This window comes from Bos taurus, chromosome 11 (genome assembly GCF_002263795.3).
Source record: "Bos taurus isolate L1 Dominette 01449 registration number 42190680 breed Hereford chromosome 11, ARS-UCD2.0, whole genome shotgun sequence".
In the NCBI taxonomy this organism is placed as follows: domain Eukaryota; kingdom Metazoa; phylum Chordata; class Mammalia; order Artiodactyla; family Bovidae; genus Bos; species Bos taurus.
Window position 1 is genome coordinate 6,845,230 of NC_037338.1, and position 13,860 is coordinate 6,859,089.

General features: G+C 45.8%; 1 protein-coding gene across 4 annotated transcripts in view; it reads left to right on the forward strand.

The window, feature by feature from the left end:
- The window catches only part of IL1R1 (interleukin 1 receptor type 1), a 133,442-nt gene that overhangs the window by 63,422 nt on the left and 56,160 nt on the right, over positions 1-13,860 (forward strand). The window contains exon 1 of one of the 4 annotated variants that reach the window (XM_024998605.2): positions 13,589-13,702. The exons of the other annotated variants lie outside the window; for them this stretch is intronic. The gene's annotated coding sequence lies outside the window, so the exon portion shown is untranslated. Of the gene's footprint in view, positions 1-13,588; positions 13,703-13,860 lie in introns of those variants that run through there. 4 annotated transcript variants of the gene reach the window in all.

The following is a 13,860-nucleotide window of genomic DNA, read 5'->3' on the forward strand; positions in this document are numbered from 1 at the left end:
GGTTTCCGGGTTTTCGTTTCATTCACCTTCACCTGCTTGGTTGGCCTTGTCCACCTGCATCTCTGTCCGGAGGATTTAACATGAAAACATTTTAGCATGGAGACTTGGATGTGTGTGTTGTGTGAGTGTGTATGTTGTGTGTGTGGGGTGGGGAGGGGTTGTGTTTGCTGTGTGTATTTTTGTGTATGTTGTATGAGTATGTGACTGTGTTGTGTGTGTATTGTACGCTGTGACTATTTTGTATATGTTGTGTAAGTATGTGTTTTATGTGTATACGGTGTGTTGCGTGGCTGTTTTCTGTGTGTTTTGTGTGAGGGTGTATTGTTTGAGTGTGTGTTGTGTTGTATCTTTTGTGTGTGTTATGCCTGTGTATATTGTGTGAGTATGTAGGTATCTGTTGCATGATGTTTGGTGTATGTGTTATGAATGTGTGTGTGTGTTGTGTGTGTGATTGCATGTTGTGAGACTGTGTGCTCTGTGACTGTTCTGTATGTTGTGCGCGTGAGTATATTTTCTGGGGCTTGTGTGCACTTTGTGAGTGTTTCACATGTGCGTGTGAGCGTGCTGTGTGCCTGCCCAGTGCCTGGCGCCACTTCCCTGAATGCCAGGTAAACAACTGTGAGATGGCGGAAAAGCCCAGTTCCTGCCCGGTGAAGCTGGGGGTGCCGGCGCCCCGGCTGAGCCAGCAGGCCGCTGAGGCTGAGGACGGGACCTGTGTTGTGCTGACTCTTCTGTCCTCAGTGCTCTTCACAGGGAGGCGGCGCTGGGGGAGCCCAGCACAGGGGCGCAGTGGGGGTGAGTGCTGTGTAACGGGGCATGGCTTTGCTCTCAGGCCCAGACTCCTCGAGGCAGACACTAGTTTTCCAGCTTCACATCTCCCAGTCTGCGTAAGTCCCTTCCTTATCACCTTCACAGTGCACCGTCTGCCCACACCCTGCAGGATGTGGGCTCCACAGTGGGGGGGTTTCTGATTTGTTCTCGGAGCCATCCTAAATCCCCAGCACACTGCCCGGCAGGAAGCATGAGCTGCATAAATATTTACTGAATGGGCACAGGTCAGGATCAGTAAGTTCCAGCGTGTGAGTCCAAGGTGAAGGTTTTCAGTCCGGTGTGGGAGGCATTACTATATCTGCCACTGAGCCTATTTTTATTCTCAGTAACTCCTGGGAAATGACCTTTCAGAGCATCCCCCTCAGGCTTCCTCTGGTCCTCTCAGGTGGGTGCACATCTGCAGGGGTGGTGGAGGGGGGGACCCCCGCTCACACACCCCGCAGGGATGTCTCATTCTTCTGGGTCAGGTCGCAGCCTGTCCTTGGGTCCTTGTGGTCTCCGTGCCCCGTGTGTCTGTTGGGTGTGGCAGGTCTCATCAGGTGCGGGGCAAGAAGCCGCTTGGTGCCAACAGCCATGGGCTTTCCTATTGCCCCCCAGATGTGAGGCCCCTGGACTCCAGTCTCCTGGTTCCAGAAATCCTTGTTGGCTCCTCCCACTCTGCTGGTGGTGGCTCCCTGGCTCTGTGACTGCCCCCCGCCTGCCGCACCCAAGTGCCCGGCTAGAAGCCAGGTCTCTCTCTGAGCCCACCTCTCTGGGGAACTTCCACCTCCCAGGCCACCCCAGGGGAAGACCACAGCCCAGTGACCACAGGTTTCTAGCCCCACTTCCAGACTTAACCGTCAGAGCTAAGCTCTTGCGTCCTCCTCTTCCGCTTTCTGCAGGCTCTTCCCACAACCACTGGCCGTGTCCACCTCACCCTAGTCCAGTCCTGCTCACTCTCTTGTGTGTGGGTCCACTCTTCTTCCCTGATTCTTGAGAAGTAAAGACCAGTTTGAAGAGTTGCAAATAATTCCTTTTTGCCTCTTGACAAAGTCTGGAGTCTTTCCCACCACATTTGAAGATACATCTTGCAATAGATGATGTCATAGTTACTTGTCAGCATTTTTTTTTTTTCCCGTTCCCATTGCACATATCACAATTAAGGACATTTTAGCCTAGGCTATAGCCTGGCCATGGCCTTAAACTCTACTGTGGAGTTCAAAGATGAGCAATACCTTCTTTATTCCAGCCTTTGTCTTCCTTTCCTTAAGGTAATGGGTGCCTCTCATTCAAAGGTAGAAGCTGCCAGGCAACCAGAAACAATGAAAGAGTGACCTAGAAAGAATATAGTTATTTAATACAACCCTACCTCAGATATGGCCCCCACTACTGAGGCAGGGGAAGGTTAGCTGAGGATGTAGAGGAACATGGCGGAACAGCTTTGGAGGATGACAACTGGACCCATCCCCTGGAGGCTCTTTCTTAGCTACTCCCCAGCTATCTGGAAGGATCAGTGCATGTTTTTTAGCAGGTGCTATCTTCTGTCTGCCAGACAATTTGCTGCTGCTGCTAAGTCATTTCAGTCGTGCCCGACTCTGTGTGACCCCAGAGATGGCAGCCCACCAGGCTCCCCTGTCCCTGGGATTCTCCAGGCAAGAACACTGGAGTGGGGTGCCATTGCCTTCTCTGAACAACTTGCTAGGAAAACCATACTAGAGCATTTTCTCTTACAACTTCCTGTATCATCTCTGCATGAAGGATAATTTTTTTTTTATTTGGACCATTTTTAAAATCTTAAAAAAATTTTTTATTTTTATCTTTTTTAACACTAAAAGCATTTTGTATTGGATATAGCTGACTAACAATAGTAGTTTCAGGTGAACAGTGAAGGGACCCAGCCATACACATACATGTATCCATTCTCCCCCAAACCTCCTCCCACCCAGGCTGGAGCATAACATTGAGCAGAGTTCCATGCGCTGTACAATAGGTTTTTCTTGGTTGTCCATTTTAAATATAGGAGAGTGTACATGACCTTCCAAAAGTCCTTAATTATCCCTTCCCCTCAGCAACCACAAGTTCATTTTCTATCTGTGAGTCTCTTTATTTTGTAAGTAAGTTAATTTATATAATTTCTTTTTAGATTCCACATATAAGGGGTGTCATATATTTCTCCTTCTCTGGCTTACTGCACTCAGAATGACTCTCTTTAGGTCCATCCATGTGGCTGCAAATGGCCTTATTTCATTGTTTTAAATGGCTGAGTAATATTCCATGGTATATATGTACCATGATGTGGACCATTTTTAAAAAGTCTTCTTTGACTTTGTAATGATTTTCCCTCTGTTTTATGTTTTGGCTTTTTGGCCTCAAGGCATGTGGGATCTTAGCGTCCCAACCAGGGCTCTTTGCCTGCATTGGAAGGCAAAGTTTCAATGCCTCGACCACCAGGGAGGTCCCCAATGAAGAATCATTCTTAGGTGGGGTTTTGTCTGCCACAAACAGTATCTCCATCCTCCTTGGTCATAGGTCTTGGTAACCTTATTTTTGTTTCTGGGAGTGAGAACTTCCCCAGGAAGTAAAGGGGAGGATTTCTGATGTGTGTTGAGAGCAGTCATAAAGACGGGCTCAGAATTACGTCACGTTTCGCAGCCAGAGTGTACACTGGTATACAGGTGAGGGGCGGGAGTCAGGAAGATGTTTACAAAGGAGAAGCACTAAATATGAAGTGCTTCCAGCCCCACTCTGGTACTTATTGCTCAGCCAGGTCAGCCAGTGCCGCTGTGTCAAGCCCTTCTTGTGGTCTTGACTGTAAAATATCTAGGCAGAGTTCACATGCATAAAGACAAGTTCTAAAAAGAATGCTCACATTCTCTGTGCTTTTAAAGGAAAGCTGAGCAAAGCCGAGAGGATCTCCTGGGGGCCCGTCTGTGCAAAAAAAAAAAGAAAACAAACCTGTGATGCTTGAGATGCTGCAAGACTTGGCATTTGAAGTAGTTCTCCTGGAAGATTTATTACTGGATAAGTCACAAATTTTGAATGAGAAATGGAATCAAGTCGAGGGTTGAGCAAGCAGACAACAAGCACAAACCAGAGAAAACAGTGCTTTCTTCTCCAACTCGTAGGTTTGTTCTAAGGGACGAGTTAAGAGGTTTATAACCATTTTTTAAGACTGAAGTATAGTTAATTTACCATGTGTGAGTTTCTGCTCTACAGCACAGTGATTCATTTGTACATGTTGTTGTTCAGTCACTAAGTCCTGTCTGACTCTTTGCAACCCCATGGACTGCAGCACACCAGGCTTCCCTGGCCCTCACCGTCTCCAGGTGTCTGCCCAAGTTCATGTCCACTGAATAGATGATGCCACATTAGAAGAAAAAAGAAAAAGATCCTGCAGGATGCAATGAAGTTCCGCTGTGCTGCAACTAAGACCCAACACAGCCACATAAACAACAACAAAAACAAACCCCCAAAAAGCCCTTATAAAAAAAATCCAGATTCGCAGGCACTCCCTGTAGAGTCTGCTCAGGAGACAGGACTATAGAAGGTCCAGGAGACTCTGGCGCACAGCCAGGCACGGGGCCCTCTGGGTCTACCCTGGGTTTGAAGGCACTGCGCTTCAGTAAATAGCGACAACAGTGTTAGTCCTCTTCTCAGCCCACTTGTGAGCCCCAGAGGCAAAGCCAGGGTTGGGAGAGCTGGTCTGAGCTCCTGCACACATCCTTCCTCTGGGCCTTTGCCTGCAGCAGCCCTGGAAATGGCTGACTGCTGATTCAAACATCAGGTTTCTCTCCTCTTCTCACTTCCCCATGGGGTCAAGGTTGAGAAACACTGTGCTCCATCCTGTGAGTCCCATTGGCTGAGTCAGGTCTCCATCTTCCTTCAGAATGATCCAGTATAGGACAGTGTTAGTAGCTCAGTCATGTCTGACTCTTTGCAACCCCAAGAACTCTAGTATCCATGGAATTCTCCAGGCAAGAATACTGAAGTGGGTTGCCATTTCCTTTTCTAGGGGATCTTCCCAAGCCAGGGATTGAACCCAGTTCTCCCACATTGCAGGCAGATTCTTTACCATCTGAGACTCCAGAGAAGCCCTCCCAGTATAGGAAAGTTGTTCTCAAACTCAAGGCCTGCATGTTCATGAACAGTGCATGGTGAGATGTAACAAAGACAGCTGAAGATTCCTCTCAAGGGCTGTGACAAAGAGTTGGGTAAGAAGAAGAAGTATTATTCAACAAGGACCTACTGTACAGCACAGGAAACTGCTCAGTGTTTTGTGGCAGCCTTGCTGGGAGGGGAGTGTGGGGGAGAATGGATACATGTGTATGTATGGCTGAGTCCCTTTGCTGCTGTTCACCTGAAACCATCACAATATTGTTAATCGGCTATACTCCAATATGAAATAAAAAGTTAGATGAAAAGATGCTAGTTGCTCAGTCATGTCCGACTCTTCACGACTCCATGGACTGTAGCCAGCCAGGTTCCTCTGTCCATGGGGTTCTTCAGGCAAGAGTACTGGAATGGGCTGCCATTCCCGTCTCCAGGGGATCTTCCCGACCCCAGCATCAAACCCGAATCGCCTGCATTTGCAGGCATATTCTTTGACATCTGAGCTACCAGGAAAGCCCCTGAAAGAAGATAAAGTATTATTAAATGGAAGGGACAAAAAAAAAAAAAACAACCCTGAAATCAAGTAAAAGAGCTTTCAATGTACAGAGTTCAATGATATTCATTTTCCATGATGTGCATCTACCACATGTCAGGCTTTCTTCCAGATAATGATAATGCGATGGTGAATAAAACAAACCAAATTCCCATCCTCCTGGGGGCACACATGCTAGTAGAAACAGACCGTGAGTAGACAAGACCATGAAGGACCGTGTGCAGTAAGTGAGATGCAGACACGTGCTCTGACGCGCCAGGAGAGGCTTCAGCAGAGCAGGATCGTGTGTGCGCATGCGCGTGCTCGGGGGCCATCTCACAATTTGAGATGCTTACTTGGCAACGAGGAGGGAATTTCTCTGGCAGAGGCGATAGGGAGTTTAATTGTGTAGGAAGGACAGGAAAGAGAGATTGCAATTGTTCAGACAGGAAATGATTCAAATTTGGGCAAAGCTTTTTAACAATGAAAAATGAAGAGAAACAGAACCACTTCAGCGCGGCAACACTTAACGTTTCAGAGTTTGCGTGAGGAAGGTTGAGAAACTTCTGTTTGCCAACCACCGTTTTGTTTCCTTGAAGCCCTTCGCGGTCTTTGAGTACTGTTTAGATTTCGGCTCCTGAGAGTCCTTTGTGATGTTGACTGTATTTAGTGTCCTATCACCTGAGACCAAGCTATTTGTACCTTTCATCCCTGATTACTTTAGACTGGAGTATTTGTGCAGATAATCCCCGCTTTTTAGCTGTGGCTTTGGTTGGTGTTTTGGAATGAGAAACTTATTGGCTGGTGTATATACTAGTGTATCTACCCTTTTAGTCAGAAATATGGATCCACTCATTGCCAGAAATATCCCTATTTCAAAATGGGATCACATTAGGAGTTTATGGCTCATAAAGCTTCAGTAATATTTGCTTCTTTGTATAGTATTATTCGGAGAAGGCAATGACAACCCACTCCAGTACTATTCAGTTAAAAATATTCTCAGGTACATTCATTATCTGTAAGCTTCTCAGTTACCCTGTGAAGTTTCTCTGTTAACAGGGCAGGAATGTTATACCCTTCCAAAGATTCACAGAGCCTGAGTGGATTGTTGTTTTGTCACTAAGTCATGTCTGACTCTTTCTGACCCCATGGACTGTAGTCTGCCAGGCTCCTCTGTCCAAGGGATTCTCCAGGCAAGAATACTGGAGTAGGTAGCCATTCCCTTCCCAGGGGATCTTCCCAAAACAGGGATTGAATCCGGGTCTCTGGCATTGCAGGAATGAGCCACCTGCAATGGCTTTACCGGCTGAGCCACCAGGGAAGCATCTTTATTCCTGCCCTGCAAATAGGTTCATCTGTACCATTTTTCTAGATTCTCCATACATGTGTTAATATGTGATATTTGTTTTTCTTTTTCTGACTTCCTTCCTTCCCTCTGTATGACAGACTCTGAATGGATGTTCTACGAAAGCATCTAACTCATTGTCAGATATGTGTATGTCCTGATGTTTGTGTGTCCTTCCTGTATAATCAGTTACTAAGTTTGGGTCAGATCCTCATGTGAAGAGTTGACTCATTGGAAAAGACTCTGATGCTGGGAGGGATTGGGGGCAGGAGGAAAAGGGGACGACAGAGGATGAGATGGCTGGATGGCATCACGGGCTCGATGGACGTGAGTTTGAGTGAACTCCGGGAGTTGGTGATGGACAGGGAGGCCTGGCGTGCTGGAATTCATGGGGTTGCAAAGAGTCGGACATGACTGAGCGACGTGAACTGAACTGAGATTTGGGTCAAATGAACAGTTAGGGACCCAGTGGTGAGGTAAGCTATAAATGCCACTGACTGTCTTGCACACCCTTTGAGAAACTCAGGCTGGGATTTGTGTAACCCAAGAGAGCAGTTCAGATCACACTGGTGAATGAGGGCACGGTTTCTTAGGGAGGCTCAGAGGGGCTGCTGTTTAGTTCCATTTCAAAGTCTGGGTAACAGGTGAAGCAGCCATTGTTGGGGTGGTTCTCCCTTCTCACCCCTTGATCTTCCCTTGATCCTTGCTTCTGGGAAGATGCTTCCTTGAACTTCATGGTAGTCTCCATAGAGCCACCCAAGCTTTTTTAAAATGAATTTTTGGCTGTGTTGGGTCTTCATTGCTATACAGGCTTTTCTGTAGTTGTGCTGTGCAGGCTTCTCGTGGTGGTGGCTTCTCTGGTTGAGGCTCCTGGGTTCTAGAACACAAGCTTAGCACTTGTGGCACACAGGCTTAGTTGCTGCACAGTATGTGGGATCTTCCTGGACTAGTGATTGAACCCATGTCTCCTGCACTGGTGGGTGGATTCTTTACCACTGACCTTCAGAGAAGCCCTCCCCAAGCTTTTTGCAGAACAGAAGTTCTCAAACTTGTGATTTAAAGACCTCCTTTCACTTTTAAAAATTATTGCAAACTTTAAACTTAAAAAGATCTGTTTATGTGGATTCACTATTGATATTGATCTAGAAATGAAACTAAATATTAAAATGAATTTTTATTAATCATTGAAAATAGTAACTTCATTACCTGTTACCATAAGTCACATCTCCTTTATAAAAATTATTAGATTTTTAAAACAAAGTTTAAAAATAGAATTTTTTTCTGGCATTGTTTTATACTGTTTCCATTGTTGTGGAAATCTCACTAATATTTGGCTCAGCAGAAGACAAATTCTTGTATCTGCACCTAATCTTTGAGATATTATAGGTCATGTGGTTTCTTGTGATATTCAACCCTGAGTATTCATTGGAAGGACTGTTCTGAAGCTGAAGCTCTGAAACTTTGGCCATTGGATGTGAAGAGCTAACTCACTGGGAATAAACCCTGATGCTGGGAAAGATTGAGGGCAGGAAGAGAAGGGGAGGGGGCGCGGCAGAGGATGAGATGGTTAGATAGCATCGCCGACTCAATGGACATGAATTTGAGCAAACTCCAGGAGATAGTGAAGGACAGGGAAGCCTATAGTGCTGCAGTCCATGTGGTCCCAAAGAGTTGGACATGACTGGGTGACTGAACAACAATAACAAAAGCTTCTTGTGAGAAGACATGTGCAGAAAAAGAACAGGCTATCTTTGAATTAGTATCATAGTAGCTTTGACTTTGTAGACCTCCTGGGTGGGTCTCAGGGACCTTTGAGAACCACTGTGTGCTTCACTGTAGCCCACCAGGCTCATCTGTCCATGGGGATTCTGCAGGCAAAAATACTGGAGTAGGTGAGGGTTCCCATTTCCTCCTGCAGGGGATCTTCTCAACCCAGGGATCGAACCCTGGTCTCTTGCATTGCAGGTGGATTCTTTACCATCTGAGCCACCAGGGAAGCCCCTTGAAAACTACTAATGTAGAATATCTTTTACTCTTTAACAATCTTTTATCAACATTCATACAATTTCCTCTAAACATCTTCCTCCTGATGCTTGTGTTCAAATGACCGTGATGGCTAATAAGTCTTTCTTCAGTATTCTTGGGCTCAGCAAGACTGGAGACAGTGGATTCATAGGCCGCCCCTTCTCTCTCCCCCTTCACTTTCCTTCCTACCTTCACAACCTGGGGAGCTTTTCTTGTTAGAACCTGGCAATCACCAGGCTGTTTTTCACTTGAGATCATTCACAATCTACTTGTTTCCCCAAAAGTCTTGATCCTGGCTAATATTCATTATTTCTGGTCTATGTTTATATAAATATTCTCAAAGCATTTCCAACCAAAATTGAGAGAACATTTTTTGAGATGTTTAAGGAATTTGAGGCATGCTCATGGCTGACTGTCATATCTGTGAACTTGCAGAAACTGTAGCAGAATTCTGCTGCCAGCCAAGAATGAGTCAATGGGCCTGGATTGTAGGCAGATTCTTTACCATCTAAGCCACCAGGGTAGACTTTCCTTAGCCTACACGTTGACTAATTCTGACATCCAGGGTAGTGATATGGTTGATATGAGTGTTTTGGGACAGAGAGCAGAGAGATTCCCCATCCTCCCTCCAAATACGTGGTTCTAATCCCTGAAGATATTATATTTACCAGAGAAACGAAAAATATAGATATGAAATAGTTATGGACAAAGCATTATATTTATGAATGTAAAGTAATTATGTTTTTGTTCAAGTTATTCAGTCATGTCCTACTCTTTGTGACTCCATGGGCTGCAGCATGCCAGGCTGCTGCTGGAGTTTGCTCAAACTCATGTCAGTTACTAATGTTTAAAATAGCTTCATGCTTCTAGAGGCTACATGTATTGGGTAGCACAGATCTAGAGGAATACAAGAAGGTATCTTTGGTGCCCATACAGAAGTCATACTCAGGGAATCTTCTGTGTCTCCTGCCCAAAACTGGTCCCAAGTCTGAATATTTTATGCAGTTATTGAGGAATTAAGATCATAAGCTTCTACTATGGTCACTCTTGGGATGACTCAGGGCCCCGTGGCATTGGCTTTCTCCGAGGTCAGTACCAGCTGTATTCTTGACCACAGGCTGAGCCCATCAGTAGGTCTAGCCATCCCAGAGTTGGGATGGCTCAGCATCGTCCATCAAAGCTCTTAAGTTAGAGACTTACTAATAAGAATGCAAGAGGCAAAGAAGGCCTCTGTGGTCCTATGGCCTCATCTCCCAACACTTGGACCCAGCTCCATTCTCCCTGGGGGCAAAGTGAACAGGGGTGACTGTTGGACAGCAGTTCACCAGCTTCCAAGTTTTTGCCATATTGTTTTGAGAAAAGACAAGAGAAAGGAATAGGTGAGTGTTAATATAACCTTTCAGAGAAGGCAATGGCACCCCACTCCAGTACTCTTGCCTGGAAAATCCCATGGACGGAGGAGCCTGGTAGGCTGCAGTCCATGCCTTTGGAAATTAGGGAAACGATTAAACAACTAGGCATTCTTGAGTCTGCCCAGATTTTCTTCTGCTTCTGATGTCAGAAGTCATGGCCTCGCATTACTCTTCTAAGTATCTTCGCTGACAGAGGCTTACTTCTCACGGGTTGTACTATTTCTTGGAAAATCATGGAATAAAAACACTAGAAACTAAATCATTCTTGCAGTTAGCATTTGCTGAAAAGTACAAGATTATAAGCCACTTCTCTTACTCTGAATAGTGTATTTAAAGCTAAACCTATTTGACCATCTCATACCTCTCATTTTTCCTTTATTTGCTGGTGAGATAGATATTAAGGAACTCTGTGACTAGGCAGTGTTCAGAGGTGACGATGGAGAAAAGAGATCAGTGTCGTTTTAATCCTGGGAGATGTCGCAGGCTGGGCTGACTTGCCATGGTTCAGGACGGGCCACGGAGAATCGTGGCACATTCCTGAGTGTGGCCATTGCTTCTGGTCTGTTATTGTGCTACAAACTCAGTGACTTAAAAAAACAGTGTATTATTATCACTCATGCTTCTGTGGGTTGAGGGGACTCAGCTGGGAGGTTTTCCTTTGGTGCCCCTCCCGGGTATGTAGTAAGATAGTAGCTGACTAGAGTTGACTGGCTTAACATCTAAGATGGCTCTCCCATGGCTGGGGTAGGTCCTGGCTGTCAGCCGGGGCTGTGGACTGGGGTATATCTATGTGGTCTTTATGGAGTTTAAGGTTTCTAATAGTGCGGCAGTCTCTGGAGAGTAATACTTCTTACTAGGTAGCTTTGGGCACCAAGAGAGTCCTCCAAGAGACTCAGGAAGAAGCTGAAAGGTTTCTGATGATCTTGTCTCAGAAGTCCCAGAAATCCTATTCTACCTCATTTTATTGGTTAGAATTGGTTGGGTAAGTCACTGATTTAAGGGGATGCCAGATTCAAGGGAAGGGAAATCTGACTTTGCCTCTAAATTAAAGGAGGAGTAGAGAATTTTCATCCACCTTTAATATATTTGTTTAGTCACTCAGTCGTGTCCGACTCTTTGGGACCCCGTGGACTGTAGCCCGCCAGGCTCCTCTGTCCATGGGATTCTCCAGGCAAGAATACTGGAGTAGGTTGCCATGCCCTCCTTCAGGGGCTCTTCCCAAGCCAAGGATTGAATTTGCATCTCCTGTGTTGATAGGTGGATTCTTTACCACTGAGCCCCTGGAAAATCCCTTTAATGTATTACAGTGATCATGTTGAAGGAAACCACTTAAAGAAATTAATTTGGCAGTTATATTCCAAAAGGATCAAAGGGTTGAGAGATTGCAACATCTGGATTTTGGAAGGTGCTTGGGTGCTTGGGGAAAAAAGGGAAGGTGACCAGTTCCAGAATCTTGTAGAAAACCAGTGATGCCGGGACCGTGTAGGGTTACAAGGAAAGAACATTAGACTGAGAACTGTGTTTAAGGAAAGCGGTACTCTTGTTACGTATTTTGTGTATGACTAAGCACAAAAGGTTCGCTCAGCCCTTTTCTTTTTGATGACGCAGGGAAGTTGGTAACGGCTGCCTTTTGGATGGTGATAGATGACGTGGTCATACGTGGTTTTGTGTTATGTGTTGAAGCAGTCACCAAGTCAAAGACAGCCTGGTATAAAAGAGAAGGCCCGCCAGTCCAGTTCTGCTAGGTTGCTAACAATTCTTGGAAGTTACTAAGGCAGTCGGCCATTGGAACTTGCTGTGTTCTTTCTGCGCTAACATGGCAAAAACCAGACACTAGAAGTCTCCGTGGCCATTTACCTTCATTGAACAAGATGAAAGCTGCAATTAGAACCAAGAGTTGGCAGCGCTGCCTGCCGTGTGTGTCTTTTCTTCTTCATAAAGGAGGTTATGTGCATGTGTGTGCGTGCTGTCGTGTCTGACTCTTTGCAACCCCGTGGACTAAAGCCCAGCAGGCTCCTCTATCCATGGGATTTTCCAGGCAAGAATACTGGAGTGAATGTCCATTTCCTCCTGCAGGGGATCTTCCCAGCCCAGGGATTGAACCTGTGTCTCTTGCATCTCCTGTATTGGCAGTCGATTCTTTTACCACTGTGCCACCTGGGAAGCACACAAAGGAGGTTAAGAAGTAGTTTATTTTCCATGGAAGTTTTCTGATATTTTATACTTTCTCCCCGGCTCTCCTCTTCTAGTTCACGTGTAGCTGTCTGATTGGTAAAATTCTTAACAATCAGAGGAACTTGAGTAGAAAGATGATCACAGAAATTTCCATGTCAGGAGGAAGTTTTTCATGCTAACAATTTTTAAATTAAAAAAGTAAAGGAAAAATTGACCTAAAGAAATGAATACACGTTCATTCCTTGGGCACTTAACAGTGAGTCCAACATGATGAAGGTCCATATGCTGGCTGTTTGACCTGTGCTCGTGATTGACATCAGAGCCATTGGTCTCCACTGGCTTCTTGTCCAGTTTCACGAGGGCGCTGAGATGTCCATCGTCCACCTGAACTTGTGGAATTTGCGCTCATTGTGGAGTGATGGTGCTGAGATACATCATTGATACGCAGCTTTTCCCTGAAGAGTCAGAACTGGAGGAGATGCCAGCACTGCTCAGGCCCACAGGACTCCTCAGAACAGTGGGTGGCAGCTCATCGGCGCTGTGCTTACTGACACCACGGCTGCTGCCGCTATGTGAGTGGGAATGCCTGTCCCTGCTGGGGTGGTAGCAGTTGGAAGGAAGTTCCTTGTGCTTCTCCTTAGGGTCCTTGCTAATATTGTGGGCCCGAATGCTTGCCCATCCCACGGCCTTCATCAGAAGAGCTGTGTCCTTCTGAAGAAGAAACTTTTACACTTACGTGTAAACTTTACGCGTAAACTACTTATGTGGAGAAAGGAAGCCTCCAGCTCGTTAAAGCTACGAAGCTGCGGTGACAGGACGTAGAAAGAGACGTAGATTTAAAAAGTCATTATTTGGAGGCCAGTGGATGGAAAATGTGTGAACGGAGCAGAAAAACTAGACCGTAGAAGGAAGTCCATCTAGGACAGTGGTTTTTAAACCCTTCTCAGGGAACACTGTGGTTCTGTGAACACTTACCGGCAGTTCCATAAATAACAACAACAAAAAGAACCAGGCGTAGCCAGAGTCACAGAGGCCCCTTGTGCGAACATGTAATTTTTGAAAAACTTTTCCACGACTGAAGTCAGCTTAGCGTGTGAAGCCTCATTTCCATCTGATGCCAGCAAAAAAAAAAAAAAAAAAATCTTGGCAATACAGAGTTGTTTAGTCTGCACTGGGTTACGGCTCAGTCTCTTTGCATAACCTAAGAGAATCTGTTCAGAACTCTTCCCTCTTCAAGCAGCTTGTTTTCCTCTGGATGGTAACTGGGATTCTTCGGACGTGATGGAGGTGGAGGTAGGGAAAGCTTTCGGCTTGTCCTGGGGTCCGGATAAGGGTTCTGCCTGAAGGTCATTCTCTGGACTTACATCCCCCAGTGGAGATTGAGCTTGCTCTGCTGGTCCCAACCTGTGCCAGCTCATCTCAGCCCCGCTGATGTCCCCTTGGAGGGTCTG